General features: G+C 37.7%; 1 protein-coding gene across 5 annotated transcripts in view; it reads left to right on the top strand.

The window, feature by feature from the left end:
• FZD3 (frizzled class receptor 3) overlaps positions 1-16,756 on the top strand; it is an 83,740-nt gene that overhangs the window by 11,596 nt on the left and 55,388 nt on the right. The window lies entirely within an intron of this gene.

The following is a 16,756-nucleotide window of genomic DNA, read 5'->3' on the forward strand; positions in this document are numbered from 1 at the left end:
AATGAATGGAAATTCAGCATATTGAGGTATTTTGTGATGAGATTAAAATGGAAATTCAGAATATTGAGGTATTTTGTGATGAGACTAAAATGAGTGGAAATTGAGAATATTGAGGTATTTTGTGATGGGACTCAAATGGAAATTCAGAATATTGAGGTATTTTATGATGGGACATTAAAATGAATGGAAATTCAGAATATTGAGGTATTTTGTGATAAGACTCAAATGAATGGAAATTCAGAATATTGTGGTATTTTGTGAAAACATGAAAATGAATGGAAATTCAGAATATTGAGATATTTGGTGATGGGACTCAAATGGAAATTCAGAATTTTGAGGTATTTTGTGATGGGACTCAAATGAATGGAAATTCAGAATATTGAGGTATTTTGTGATGAGATTATAGTGGAAATTCAGAATATTGAGGTATTCTGTAATAAGACTAAAATGAATGGAAATTCAAAATATTGTGTTATTTTGTGATGGGACTCGAATGGAAATTCAGAATATTGAGGTATTATGAGATAAGACTAAAAGGAATGGAAATTCAGAATATTGTGGTATTTTGTGATGGGACTCAAATGGAAATTCAGAATATTGGGGTATTTTGTGATGAGATTAAAATTAAAAATGGACTTTTTTAAAATTAAAAAATTTTACAATTAAAAAATATGATGGGACTCAAATGGAAATTCAGAATATTGAGGTATTTTGTGATGGGACTCAAATGGAAATTCAGAACATTGAGGTATTTTGTGAGGACATTAAAATGAATGGAAATTCAGAAATTTGAGGTCTTTTGTGATGAGATTCAAATGAATGGAAATTCAGAATATTGAGGTATTCTGTGATGAGATTCAAATGGAAATTCAGAATATTGAGGTATTTTTATTGTGAAATGGAGCAAAAGGAGAGAATTTATTGTGAAATGGAGAAAATGAGTGAATTTTGGTGTGAGATTGGGCAAAAGGAGAGAATTTTATTGTAAAATGGAGTGAAAGGAGAGAATTCTGTTGTGAAATGGAGCAAAAGGAGAGAATTTTGTTGCAAAATAGAGCAAAAAGAGAATTTTGTAAAACAGGAAAAGGAGTGAATTTTATCGTAAAATGGAGCAAAATGAGAGAATTTTGGTGTGAAATGGAGCAAAAGGAGAGAATTTTGTTGTAAAATGGAGCAAAATGAGTGAATTTTGGTGGGAATTGGCGCAAAAAGAGAGAATTTTGTTGTAAAATGGAGTGAAAGGAGAGAATTTTGTTGGAGAACAGAGGAAAAGGAGAGAATTTTATTGTAAAATGGAGAAAAGTGAGAGAATTTTGCTGTGAAATGGAGCAAAATGAGAGAATTTTGGTGGGAATTGAGCAAAAGGAGAGAATTTTACTGTAAATGGAGCAAAATGAGAGAATTTTATTGTGAAATGGAGAAAAATGAGAATTTTATTATAAATTGGAGCAAAATGAATGAATTTTGCTGTGAAATGGAGCAAAAGGAGAGAATTTTATTGTAGAACAGAGGAAAAGGAGTCAATTTTATTGCAAAATGGAGCAAAATGAGTGAATTTTATTGTAAAATGGAGCAAAATGAGTGAATTTTATTGCAAAAAGGAGTGAATTTTATTTTTAAATGGAGCAAAATGAGTGAATTTTGTGAAATAGAGCAAAGTGAGTGAATTTTGTTGGAAAATAGATCAAAAGGAGTCAATTTTGGTGTGAAATAGAGCAAAAGGAGAGAATTTTGTGAAATAGAGGAAAATGAGTGAATTTTGCTGTGAAATGGAGCAAAAGGAGAGAATTTTTCTGTAAAATGAGTGAATTTTATCGTAAAATGGAAAAAAATGAGAGAATTTTGTTGTAAAATGGAGCAAAAGGAGAGAATTTTGGTGTGAACTTGAGCAAAAGGGGCGAATTTTCCTGTGAAATGGAGCAAAAAGAGAATTTCATTGTAAAATGGAGCAAAATTGGTGAATTTTGTTGTAAAATAGATCAAAAGGAGTGAATTTTGGTGTGAAATGGAGCAAAAGGAGAGAATTGTGTTGGAGAACAGAGGAAAAGGAGTGAATTTTATTGTAAAATGGAGCAAAAGGAGAGAATTTTATTGTGAAATGGAGAAAAATGAGAATTTTATTATAAAATGGAGCAAAAGGAAAGAATTTATTGTGAAATGGAGCAAAAGGAGAGAATTTTGGTGTGAAATTGAGCAAAAAGAGAATTTTGTAAAACAGGAAGATGAGTGAATTTTATCATAAAATGGAGAAAAATGAGAGAATTTTATTGTGAAATGGAGCAAAAGGAGAGAATTGTATAGCAAAAATGAGTGAATTTTATTGTAAAATGGAGCAAGAGTAGAGAATTTTACTGTAAAATGGAGAAAACGAGTGAATTTTGGTGTGAGATTGAGCAAAATGAGTGAATTTTATTGCAAAGAGGAGTGAATTTTATTTTAAAATGGAGCAAAAGGAGTGAATTTTGTGAAATAGAGCAAAAGGAGAGAATTTTATTGTAAAATGAGTCAATTTTGTTGCAAAATAGATCAAAAGGAGTCAATTTTGGTGTGAAATGGAGCAAAAGGAGAGAAGTTTGTGAAATAGAGGAAAATGAGTGAATTTATTGTAAAATGGAGAAAAATGAGAGAATTTTGCTGTGAAATGGAGCAAAAGGAGAGAATTTTTCTGTAAAATGAGTGAATTTTATCGTAAAATGGAAAAAAATGAGAGAATTTTGTTGAAAATGGAGCAAAATTGGTGAATTTTGTTGTAAAATGTAGCAAAATGAGTGAATTTCGGTGTGAAATGGAGCAAAATGAGTGAATTTTGTTGCAAAACAGATCAAAAGGAGAGAATTTTGCTGTGAAATGGAGCAAAAGGAGCAAATTTTGTTGTAGAACAGGAAAAGGAGTGAATTTTATTGTAAAATGGAGCAAAATGAGAGAATTTTGCTGTGAAAGAGAGCAGGAGTAGAGAATTTTATTATAAAATGGAGAAAAATGAGAATTTTATTATAAATTGGAGCAAAATGAATGAGTTTTGCTGTGGAATGGAGCAAAAGGAGAGAATTTTGTTGTAGGACAGAGGAAAATGAATCAATTTTATTGCAAAATGGAGCAAAATGAGTGAATTTTATTGTAAAATGGAGAAAAATGAGAATTTTCTTATAAAATGGAGCAAAAGGAGAGAATTTTGGTGGGAATTGGAGCAAAATGAGAGAATTTTGTTGTAGAACAGAAGGAGTGAATTTTATTGTAAAATGGAAAAAAATGAGAGAATTTTGTTGCAAAATGGAGCAAAAGGAGAGAATTTTGGTGTGAACTTGAGCAAAAGGGGCGAATTTTCCTGTGAAATGGAGCAAAAAGAGAATTTCATTGTAAAATGGAGCAAAATTGGTGAATTTTGTTGTAAAATAGATCAAAAGGAGTGAATTTTGGTGTGAAATGGAGCAAAAGGAGAGAATTGTGTTGGAGAACAGAGGAAAAGGAGTGAATTTTATTGTAAAATGGAGCAAAAGGAGAGAATTTTATTGTGAAATGGAGAAAAATGAGAATTTTATTATAAAATGGAGCAAAAGGAAAGAATTTATTGTGAAATGGAGCAAAAGGAGAGAATTTTGGTGTGAAATTGAGCAAAAAGAGAATTTTGTAAAACAGGAAGATGAGTGAATTTTATCATAAAATGGAGAAAAATGAGAGAATTTTGGTGGGAATTGGCGCAAAAGGAGTGAATTTTGTTGTAAAATGGAGTGAAAGGAGAGAATTCTGTTGTGAAATGGAGCAAAAGGAGAGAATTTTATTGCAAAACGGAGGAAAATGAGAGAATTTTGCTGTGAAATAGAGCAAGAGTAGAGAATTTTATTGTAAAATGGAGCAAACGAGTGAATTTTGCTGCGAGATTGAGAAATGATCACTAAAGTTGCTTTTTTCAGCCTTTAAGCTGCTGTAATTCCTCCACAGTGATATCAAAGTCACAAATTCAGCTTAGAGAATCAGCAAAATCAGGGAATTCCAGGAAGTTTGGGAAAAAGGAGAAATTCAAGCTCAACCTGGGCACCCAGCCTGGATGGAACGGCCCCAAATCCTCTGGGAATTCTCCTCCACAGCTTCTCAGGGAAGGATTTTCACCCAAAATTTCATATAAATCTCCATTTTTTCAGCCTTTTGAATGTGGAATATTCCCATAAGAATCCAGCCTGGCTGTGGCAGAGGCTGAAATGAGAATTATTTTGCCTCTGATGGAAAAAGTTTGGGATCCACAGTTCTGAAGGGAGTGGTGAGTCCCAGTGATGAGGAGCTGTGCCCCAAATCCTCTGGGAATTCTCTTCCAAGGGAAGGATTTTTACCCAAAATTTCCTGTAAATCTCCATTTTTCCAGCCTCTTAATGTGGAATGTTCCATCAGAATCCAGCCCAGCCTGGCTGTGGCAGAGGCTGAAATAAGAATTATTTTGCCTCTGGTGAGTCCCCAGTGATGAGGAGCTGTGCCCCAAATCCTCTGGGAATTCTCCTCCACAGCTTCCCAGGGAAGGATTTTTCCCCAAAATTTCCTGTAAATCTCCATTTTTTCAACCTCTTGAATGTGGAATGTCCCATCAGAATCCAGCCCAGCCTGGCTGAGGCAGAGGCTGAAATGAGAATTATTTTGCCTCTGATGGAAAAAAATCTGGGATCCACTGTTCTGAAGGGAGTGGTGAGTCCCAGTGATGAGGAGCTGTGCCCCAAATCCTCTGGGAATTCTCTTCCAAGGGAAGGATTTTTACCCAAAATTTCCTCTAAATCTCCATTTTCCAGCCTCTTGAATGTGGAGTGTCCCATCAGAATCCAGCCTGGCTGTGGCAGAGGCTGAAATGAGAATTATTTTGCCTCCCTCCTTCCTTCCCTGGCACAGCCAGCTCTGAGGTGTTTGGGACATTTTGGGCAAGAGCCAGCAGGAACGGCTGCTTTTGGTAGTGCTGGGAAAACTTCACTCCCAAATATTCCTTCCCAAATTTTCCTTCCCAAATATTCCTTCCCAAATATTCCTTCCCAAATATTCCTTCCCCAAAATTTCCCTCACAAAATTTCCCTCGTAAAATTTCCCTCCCAAAATTTCCCTCCCAGATCTTCTCTCCCAAATATTCCTTCCCCAAACTTCTCTCCCCAAATCTTCCCTCCCAAAACTTCCCTCCCAGATATTCCTACCCAAATCTTCCCTCCCAAATCTGTCCTCCCAAAATTTCCCTCCCAAGTTTTCCCTCCCAGATCTTCCCTCCCAAAATTTCCCTCCCAGATATTCCTACTCAAAACTTCCCTCCTGAATCTCCCCTCCCAAATCTTCCTCCCAAAATTTCCCTCCCAGATCTTCCCTCCCAAACTTTCCCTCCCAAGTTTTCCCTCCCAAATATTCCTTCCCCAAAAATTCTCTCCGAAATCTTCCCTCCCATATCTTCCCTTCCCAAAACTTCGCTCCCAAACTTCCTTCCCCAAAATTTCCCTCCCAAATCTTCCCTCCCCGAATCTTCCCTCCCCAAAATTTCCTTCCTAAGTATTCCTTCCCAAATCTTCCATCCTAAAATTTCCCTCCCAAATCTTCCTTCCCACATATTCCTACCCAAATCTTCCCTCTCAAATTTTCTCTCCCAAATCTTCCCTTCCAAGTCTTCCCTCCCCAAACTTCCTTCCCCAATATTCCTTCCCCAAACCTCCCTCCCAAATATTCCTTCCCCAAATCTTCCCTCCCAGATCATCCCCCCAAATCTTCCATCCCAAATCTTCACTCCCAAAATTTCCCTCCCAAAATTTCCCTCCCAAATCTTCCCTCCCAAAACTTCTTTCTCAAATATTCCTTCCCCAATCTTTCCTCCCAAATCTTCCCTCCCAAAATTTCCCTCCCAAATCTTCCATCCCAAATATTCCTTTCCCAAATCTTCCCTCCCAAACATTCCTAACCAAACAGTCCTTCCCAAAATCTTCCTTCCCAAATCTTCCCTCCCCATATCTTCCCACCCAAATATTCCTACCCAAATTTTCCCTCCCAAATCTTCCCTCCAAAATGTTCCTTCCCCAAAACTTCCCTCCCAAAACTTCCCTCCCCAAATATTCCTTCCCCCAATCTTCTCCCCAAATCTTCTCTCCCCAAATCTTCCCACCCCAAATCTTCCCTCCCCAAAATTTCCTTCCTAAATATTCCTTCCCAAATCTTCCATCACGAAATTTCCCTCCCAAATCATCCCTCCCAAAACTTCTTTCTCAAATATTCCTTCCCCAATCTTTCCTCCCAAATCTTCCCTCCCAAAATTTCCCTCCCAAATCTTCCATCCCCAAATCTTCCCTCCCAAATCTTCCATCCCAAAAATTCCTTTCCCAAATCTTCCCTTCCCAAATCTCCCCTCCCCAAATTTCCTTCCTAAATATTCCTTCCCCAAACCTCCCTCCCAAATCTTCCTTCCCCAAATCTTCCCTCCCCAAAATTTCCCTCCCAAATCTTTCCCCACAAATCTTCCCTGCCAAATTTTCCATCCCAAATATTCCTAACCAAATATTCCTACCCAAAACTTCCCTCTCAAACAGTCCTTCCCAAAATCTTCCTTCCCAAATCTTCCCTCCCTGAATCTTCCCTCCCCAAAATTTCCCTCCCCAAATTTCCCTCCCCAAAATTTCCCTCCCCAAAATTTCCCTCCCAAAACTTTCCTTCCCGAATCTCCCCTCCCAAATCTTCCCTCCCAAATTTTCTCTCCCAAATCTTCCCTTCCAAGTCTTCCCTCCCAAATATTCCCTCCCAAATCTTCCTTCCCACATATTCCTACCCAAATCTTCCCTTCCAAATCTCCCCTCCCCAATATTCCTTCCCCAAACCTCCCTCCCAAATCTTCCTTCCCCAAATCTTCCATCCCAAATCTTTCCTCCCCAAAATTTCCCTCCCAGATCTTTCCCCACAAATCTTCCCTGCCAAATCTTCCTACCCAAATATTCCCACCCAAAACTTCCTTCCCAAATCTTCCGTCCCCAAATCTTCCTACTCAAATCTTCCCTCCCAACTCTTCCTTCCCAAATCTTCCATCCCAAATCTTCCCTCCCCAAAATTTCCCTCTCAAATCTCCCCTCCCAAATATTCCCTCCGAAATCTTCCCACCCAGATCTTCCCTCCCAAATTTTCTCTCCCAAATCTTCCCCCCCAAATCTTCCTTCCCACATATTCCTACCCAAATCTTCCCTTCCCAAATCTCCCCATCGCAAAGTTCCTTCCCCAATATTCCTTCCCCAAATCTTCCCTCCCAAATCTTCCTTCCCCAAATTTCCCTCCCACATTTTCCCTCCCAAATCATCCCCCCAATTCTTCCATCCCAAATCTTCCCTCCCCAAAATTTCCCTCCCAAATCTTTCACCACAAATCTTCCCTGCCAAATCTTCCTACCTAAATATTCCTACCCAAAACTTCCCTCCCAACTCTTCCTTCCCAAATCTTCCCTCCCAAACTTCCATCCCAAAAATTCCTTTCCCAAATCTTCCCTTCCCAAATCTTCCCTCCCAAATCATCCCCCCAAATCTTCACTCCCCAAAATTTCCCTCCCAAATCTTCCATCCCAAATCTTCCCTCCCCAAAATTTCCCTCCCAAATATTTCCCCACAAATCTTCCCTGCCAAATCTTCCTACCCAAATCTTCCGTCCCCAAATCTTCCCTCCCAACTCTTCCTTCCCAAATCTTCCCACCCAAATCTTCCCACCCAAAATTTCCCTCCCATATTTTCCCTCCCAAATTTTCCCTCCCTTATTATTATTATTATTATTATTATTATTGTTATTGTTATTAAATAATATATGATATTATATATAATTATTATATAATTATATAATTATATAATTATATAATTATATAATTTATATATTATTTATATTTATATATTTTATATATATTATTATATATTTATATGATATTATATTATATATAATATAAATTATTATATAATTATATTTAATATTATTATTATTATTATTATTATTATTATTATTATTATTATTATTATTACTATTACTATTACTATTACTATTATTATTATCATCTCCTGTCCCTTTTCCCCCCCCCTTCATAATTCCTTTGGCCTTGAAGGATTTGCTGATTTTTCCTCCCTTCATGCACTTTTTGTGGGCAAACATTTTGGTCAGAAAAAGTGGAATTTGGTGGCCAACATTTTGGTCAGAAAAAGTGGAATTTGGTGGCCTGTTGGAGCCATTCAAGGACAGCTTTTGTCACAGTTCCATTTGATGATTGCCAGGTTTTTTGAATTAAATAAAGCTGTCACCTCTTCTTTTTCCTCACCCTGATTTCTGTGGGACCCCACAAATGATGGGTGGGGATCAAGGAGGCTTTAAAGGACGGGAGCCAGGCGTGGCTGAGGGCTGGATCTGAATTTTCTTTTGGGATTAAACTGGAGGTCAGGGGCTCTAAAAAAGGAGCTGATGCAGCTCCCTATGAGAAAAGAGCAGCACTTGGCACTCAGGGATGCAGCTGGGCTGGCCAGGACGTGCAAAAGGGGGAAATGCAGAAATTGGGTTGTCCTGAAGTTGATTTGGGGTTTGCAGTACGAGGGAAGAAGGCTGGAGAGGAGAGGTGGAAGGGAACCAGGCCATTGATAGAAATAATCCCCCTAAAATTAGATTTTTTGAATATTTAGAAGTTAATTTACCACAGAATATCCAACTACAGATGTGAGGACATTTAATTTTTCATATTTAGTGCCCTTGCCAGCCCTATTTTTGTCACCTTTGGAGTCTTGGTCCATTTTTTCACTTTTTTTTTTTTTTTAATTAGCAAAGAACCAGAGTGTGTTTAAAATGTCACCAACATTTTAAGGCACAGCAATATTTATTCCCAGCCCAGTCTCAGCATCTGGGACAAGAAGAATTTTTCCAGCAGAGGCAGGTCAGGTATTAAGTGACTCATTTTAGTGATGTTTCTTTCCTAATAATCCCCAAATAAGTGACTCATTTTAGTGATGTTTCTTTCCTAATAATCCCCAAATAAGTGGCTCATTTTAGTGATTTTTCTTTCCTAATAATCCCCAAAAGGCGGGGAAAACGTAAAGTGGGAAATCTCTCATTCCTTACCCATTAATTCCTTTTCTTCTTCTGCCTTCCCTGTTCACCATATCCCAAATTTCACATTTCTTGGCTTCCTGCACTCCTCAGTTCTGCCTCCCAGAAGCATAAAGCTGATGGAGAAAAATGGGATTTTAATCAGCTGCTGATTTGCAAGCAGCCTGATCTTAGGCACTAATTTGCAGCAAGGATTAATTTTCTCGTTAGTGTGTGGGTGTGATCCCCTCAGAACAATGGAGCTGTGCAGGATCACCAGCTGATTAAAGCCTCCAATTTCATTCATTTTATATTTATTTTTTTTTTTTTACCACGTGAAGCTTTTGGATTTGTTTTATTGTGAAAAGCCAAGCTGGAATTGCAGAGGAATTCCTGATAATTCCTTGGGAATTCCTGCTCTGGGAATACCTGGGGCTGATCTGTTTGAAATGCAGAATTCTCTGCTTCAGGCTGGATCTGCAGAGGGCAGAAATGTCACGTACAGGTGAAATCCTTGGTGGGAAAAAAGGATCTGGGAAGAAGCAGAGCTGTTACATCTTGCACAAAATAATTTTGTGAAATGGGGTTTCTGAGGGAGCAGTGCCTCGTGTGAGAGCTGCATCCTTTTCACAGGAAAATCCAAAAAAAATGGACTTTGAGATAATCTTGAGTGAATCTTGCAAATTCCATGAGCGGGAAAAATGATCAGGAATAAATTCTGCAACTTTGGGCTGCTGAATTTGGGTTTTGTACAAAAACGAGCGCGATCTGACAATTTTGTGAGATGAGGTTTCTGAGGGAACAGTGCCTCGTGTGAGGGCTGCATCCTTTTGACAGGAAAACCCAGTGGATTCTGAGATAATCTTGAGTGAATATTGCAAATTCCATTCCAGGAAAGAATGATCAGGAATAAATTCTGCAATTCTGGGCTGCTGAATTTGGGTTTTGTACAAAAACGAGCGTGACCTGACAATTTTGTGAGATGAGGTTTCTGAGGGAGCAGTGCCTCGTGTGAGAGAACCATCAGCTGCATCCTTTTGACAGGAAAACCCAGTGGATTCTGAGATAATCTTGAGTGAATATTGCAAATTCCATTCCAGGAAAAAAATGATCAGGAATAAATTCTGCAATTTTGGGCTGCTGAATTTGGGGTTTGTACAAAAACGAGCGTGATCTGACAATTTTGTGAGATGAGGTTTCTGAGGGAGCAGTGCCTCGTGTGAGAGCCATCAGCTGCATCCTTTTGACAGGAAAATCCAGAAAAATGGACTCTGAGGTAATCTTGAGTAAATCTTGCAAATTCCATGAGCAGGAAAGAATGATCAGGAATAAATTCTGGAATTTTGGGCTGCTGAATTTGGGTTTTGTACAGAAACGAGCTGATCTGACAATTTTGTGAGGTGAGGTTTCTGAGGGAGCAGTGCCTCGTGTGAGAGCTGCATCCTTTTGACAGGAAAATCCAGTGGATTCTGAGGTAGTCTTGAGTGAATCTTGCAAATTCCATGGGCAGGAAAAAAATGTTCAGGAATAAATTCTGCAATTTTGTGCTGCTGAATTTGGGTTTTGTACAAAAACAAGTGTGATCTGACAATTTTGTGAGATGAGGTTTCTGAGGGAGCAGTGCCTCGTGTGAGGGTTGCATCCTTTTCACAGGAAAATCCAAAAAAAATGGACTTTGAGATAATCTTGAGTGAATCTTGCAAATTCCATGAGCAGGAAAAAATGATCAGGAATAAATTCTGCAATTTTGTGCTGCTGAATTTGGGTTTTGTACAAAAACGAGCGCGATCTGACAATTTTGTGAGATGAGGTTTCTGAGGGAGCAGTGCCTCGTGTGAGAGCCATCAGCTGCATCCTTTTCACAGGAAAATCAAAAAAAAATGGACTTTGAGATAATCTGAATGAATCTTGCAAATTCCATGAGCAGGAAAAAATGATCAGGAATAAATTCTGCAGTTTTGGGCTGCTGAATTTGGGTTTTGTACAAAAACAAGTGTGATCTGACAATTTTGTGAGATGAGGTTTCTGAGGGAGCAGTGCCTCGTGTGAGGGTTGCATCCTTTTCACAGGAAAATCCAAAAAAAATGGACTTTGAGATAATCTTGAGTGAATCTTGCAAATTCCATGAGCAGGAAAAAATGATCAGGAATAAATTCTGCAATTTTGTGCTGCTGAATTTGGGTTTTGTACAAAAACGAGCGCGATCTGACAATTTTGTGAGATGAGGTTTCTGAGGGAGCAGTGCCTCGTGTGAGAGCCATCAGCTGCATCCTTTTCACAGGAAAATCAAAAAAAAATGGACTTTGAGATAATCTGAATGAATCTTGCAAATTCCATGAGCAGGAAAAAATGATCAGGAATAAATTCTGCAGTTTTGGGCTGCTGAATTTGGGTTTTGTACAAAAACGAGCTGATCTGACAATTTTGTGAAATGAGGTTTCTGAGGGAACAGTGCCTCGTGTTAGAGCCATCAGCTGCATCCTTTTGACAGGAAAATCCAGGGAATTCTGAGAGAATCTTGAGTGAATCTTGCAAATTCCATTCCAGGAAAAAAATGTTCAGGAATAAATTCTGGAATTTTGGGCTGCTGAATTTGGGTTTTGTACAAAAACGAGCGCGATCTGACAATTTTGTGAGATGAGGTTTCTGAGGGAGAAGTTCCTCATGTGAGAGCCATCAGCTGCATCCTTTTGACAGGAAAATCCAGAAAAATGGACTCTGAGGTAATCTTGAGTGAATCTTGCAAATTCCATGAGCAGGAAAAAATGATCAGGAATAAATTCTGGAATTTTGGGCTGCTGAATTTGGGTTTTGTACAAAAACGAGCGCGATCTGACAATTTTGTGAGATGAGGTTTCTGAGGGAGCAGTGCCTCATGTGAGAGCCATCAGCTTCATCCTTTTGACAGGAAAATCTAGAAAAATGGACTCTGAGATAATCTGAGTGAATATTGCAAATTCCATTCCAGGAAAAAAATGATCAGGAATAAATTCTGGAATTTTGCTGCTGCTGCTGCTGTGTGCAGTGATTCCAAAAATTGAGATTACACAGGGAATGGGGGTCAAACTCCTGCCTGGAGAGCCTCAGCACCCAAATATTATTAGAGAAAAATCAGGTGTGAGAAGCCCGGAATGTTTTCCCCCTGCCTAACACGTGTTCCCCAAAGAATAATTTAGAAAATACTGATTTTTAGCCTATTATGTTGGTGAATGAGAACAAGATGCCACATGAGCGTTTTTGTGGCAGTGAGAGGAAAAAAGAAAATAGAAATATAAAGAAGTGTATAGAATAATAAAGTATAAATAAGAGAATAAAATAAAAAAAAACAATAAATAGAACAAAAATAAAATAAAAAACAACTTCCCACGTTGAGGAAGGGGGAAAAAAAAAAAAGACTTTTATGTAAAAGCTGCACATCTTAATCAAGATGCATTCCCAGGGGTGGTTTTGGGGTCAGGGAGGCAGATGGCTCTGCCTGTGCCTCATCCTGCAGCAGCTGCTGCAGCCTTCAGGAGGAATTAGCAGGAAAGGTGGAACATGGATTGGTTTGGAACTGTTAAATAACAAAGCACTCGAGTTGTGGCTGGGCAAATGTAAATGTAGGGGCCAGAGAATGTGGCATTTTGGGAATTTTAGCACTCTCACCCATTGTGAGGTCCCAGATATTCCTTCCCATCTTTGTCTGATTTTTGTGCAGAAAATAGGCAATAAATAAGGAGGAATTATTAGGAACAGGCACAGATTTATTTGGAATAATTAAATAACAAAGCACTTGAGTTGCAGCTTGGCAAATGTAAATTTAGGTGCCAGAGAATGTCGAATTTTGGGAATTTTGTTTTGACTTTTAGCATTCTCACCGATTGTGAGGTCCCAGATATTCCTTCCCATCTTTGTATGATTTTTATGCAGAAAATAGGCAATAAATAAAGAGGAATTATTAGGAAAGGTAGAACATGGATTGATTTGGAACTGTTAAATAACAAAGCACTCGAGTTGTGGCTTGGCAAATGTAAATTTAGGGGCCAGAGAATGTGGCATTTTGGGAATTTTAGCACTCTCACCCATTGTGAGGTCCCAGATATTCCTTCCCATCTTTGTATGATTTTTATGCAGAAAATAGGCAATAAATAAGGAGGAGTTATTAGGAAAGGTGGAAGGCAATAAATAAGAAGGAATTATTAGGAAAGGTGGAACAGGCATGGATTTATTTGCAATAGTTAAATAACTGAAGTAAATAACTTAATAGTAGTTAAAATAAATTAAATAACTTAATAGCAGGTAAATAACTTAAGGTGTTATTAACTTACAACTCAAGATCTTTAACTTAATAGTTAAATAACGTGAGTTGTAGCTTGGCAAATGTAAATTTAGGGACCAGAGAATGTGGCATTTTGGGAATTTTAGCACTCTCACCCATTGTGAGGTCCCAGATATTCCTTCCCATCTTTGTATGATTTTCATGCAGAAAATAGGCAATAAATAAGGAGGAATTATTAGGAAAGGTGGAAGGCAGTAAATAAAGAGGAATTATTAGGAAAGGTGGAGCATGGATTGATTTGGAACTGTTAAATAACAAAGCACTCGAGTTGTGGCTGGGCAAATGTAAATGTAGGTGCCAGAGAATGTCGAATTTGGGGAATTTTAGCACTCTCACCCATTGTGAGGTATCCCAGATATTCCTTCCCATCTTTGTATGATTTTTATGCAGAAAATAGGCAATAAATAAGGAGGAATTATTAGGAACAGGCACAGATTTATTTGGAATAATTAAATAAAGCACTTGAGTTGTGGCTTGGCAAATGTAAATTTAGATACCAGACAATGTCCCATTTTGGGAATTTTGTTTTGTCTTTTAGCACTCTCACCCATTGTGAGGTCCCAGATATTCCTTCCCATCTTTGTATGATTTTTATGCAGAAAATAGGCAATAAATAAGAAGGAATTATTAGGAACAGGCACGGATTTATTTGGAATAATTAAATAACAAAGCACTTGAGTTGCAGCTTGGCAAATGTAAATTTAGGTGCCAGAGAATGCTGTGGTGCTGGAGCATTTTGGGAATTTTGGTTTTTGTCTTTTAGCACTCTCACCCATTGTGAGGTCCCAGATATTCCTTCCCATCTTTGTATGATTTTTATGCAGAAAATAGGCAATAAATAAGGAGGAATTATTAGGAACAGGCACAGATTTATTTGGAATAGTTAAATAACAAAACAATTGAGTTGTGGCTTGGCAAATGTAAATTTAGGTGCCAGAGAATGTGGCATTTTGGGAATTTTGTTTTGACTTTTAGCACTCTCACCCATTGTGAGCTCTCACAGATATTCCTTCCCATCTTTGTATGATTTTTATGCAGAAAATAGGCAATAAATAAGGAGGAGTTATTAGGAAAGGTGGAACAGGCACGGATTTATTTGGAGTAGTTAAATAACAAAATAAGTAAATAACTTAATAGTAGTTAAAATAAATTAAATAATAGCAGTTTAATAACTTAAGGTATTGTTAACTTACAGCTCAAGATCTTTAACTTAATAATTAAATAACTTGAGTTGTAGCTTGGCAAATGTAAATGTAGGTGCCAGAGAATGTAGAATTTGGGGAATTTTAGCACTCTCACCCATTGTGAGGTCTCACAGATATTCCTTCCCATCTTTGAATGATTTTTATGCAGAAAATAGGCAATAAAGAAGGAGGAATTATTAGGAACAGGCACAGATTTATTTGGAATAATTAAATAACAAAGCACTTGAGTTGCGGCTTGGCAAATGTAAATTTAGGGGCCAGAGAATGCTGTGGTGCTGGAGCATTTTGGGAATTTTGGTTTTTGTCTTTTAGCACTCTCACCCATTGTGAGGTCCCAGATATTCCTTCCCATCTTTGTATGATTTTTTAATGCAGAAAATAGGCAATAAATAAAGAGGAGTTATTAGGAAAGGTGGAACATGGATTGATTTGGAACTGTTAAATAACAAAGCACTCGAGTTGTGGCTGGGCAAATGTAAATGTAGGTGCCAGAGAATGTCGAATTTTGGGAATTTTAGCACTCTCACCCATTGTGAGCTCTCACAGATATTCCTTCCCATCTTTGTATGATTTTTATGCAGAAAATAGGCAATAAATAAGTAGGAATTATTAGGAACAGGCACGGATTTATTTGGAATAATTAAATAACAAAACACTTGAGTTGTGGCTTGGCAAATGTAAATTTAGGTGCCAGAGAATGTAGAATGTTGGGAATTTTGTTTTGTCTTTTAGCACTCTCAGCCACTGAGAGGTCCCAGATATTCCTTCCCATCTTTGTATGATTTTTTCATGCAGAAAATAGGCAATAAATAAGGAGGAATTATTAGGAAAGGTGGAAGGCAATAAATAAGGAGGAATTAGCAGGAAAGGTGGAACACGGATGGATTTGGAACTGTTAAATAACAAAGCACTCGAGTTGTGGCTGGGCAAATGTAAATTTAGGGGCCAGAGAATGTAGAATTTGGGGAATTTTAGCACTCTCACCCATTGTGAGGTCCCAGATATTCCTTCCCATCTTTGTATGATTTTTATGCAGAAAATAGGCAATAAATAAGGAGGAGTTATTAGGAACAGGCACGGATTTATTTGGAATAATTAAATAACAAAACAATTGAGTTGCAGCTTGGCAAATGTAAATTTAGGTGCCAGAGAATGTAGAATGTTGGGAATTCTGTTTTGTCTTTTAGCACTCTCACGCATTGTGAGGTCCCAGATATTCCTTCCCATCTTTGTCTGATTTTTATGCAGAAAATAGGCAATAAAGAAGGAGGAATTATTAGTAAAGGTGGAAGGCAATAAATAAGGAATTATTAGGAAAGGTGGAACAGGCATGGATTTATTTGGAATAGTTAAATAACTGAAGTAAATAACTTAATAGTAGTTAAAATAAATTAAATAACTTAATAGCAGTTTAATAACTTAAGGTGTTATTAACTTACAACTCAAGATCTTTAACTTAATAGGTAAATAACTTGAGTTGCAACTTAATAGTTAAATACTTAATAGTTAAATTAACTTAATAGTTAAATCAACTTAATAGTTAAATAACTCGAGTTGCAGCTTGACAAATGTAAATGTAGGTGCCAGAGAATGTCGAATTTTGGGAATTTTGTTTGTTTGTTTTATCTTCAATAAACCACCTGCTGCTTTTCCATGCCCTGCTCTTGGTGCTGAAGGCACAACCAATTTTCCTTTCTGTGGTTTTGTAGGGCTCCTCCTCCCGCTGCCTCTTTTAGGAGGTGCAATAATCAGAACGTGCCACATTGATATTTTTGTGGGTGTGAAAAATGCATCTATTTTGTGATTGGCTTTTGGCAAATATTCAAATGAGTATTGTATGTGTTGTGTTAGAAAGTAATGCTGGGTTCATTCCCTTAAGGAGTGTGGTAAATAGAGTTTTGGGTTATAAAAAATGTTAAAATAGAAATGATGTTCTGTAGGATACTTTTTTTAAAGAGACAGCAGCCCCAGGACACCTGAATCTTTCAGAGAAAAAGAATTTCTTGCCCTCTTATCAGAAGAAACTTTTTCACAATGGAGCAGCTGTTTCTGGTTCTGTGGAGCAGATGGATGAGGTGCAGAGCTCCTACACTGACTGACAGAACACCTCCAGAGCCCTGCAGTGGAGGGGATTATTCCAATATTCAATTCTCCTGTCAGGTTTGGGAATCACTTCCCAGTTTCTCTGTGATCTCTGTGA

This window comes from Agelaius phoeniceus, chromosome 3 (genome assembly GCF_051311805.1).
Source record: "Agelaius phoeniceus isolate bAgePho1 chromosome 3, bAgePho1.hap1, whole genome shotgun sequence".
Taxonomy (NCBI): Eukaryota; Metazoa; Chordata; class Aves; order Passeriformes; family Icteridae; genus Agelaius; species Agelaius phoeniceus.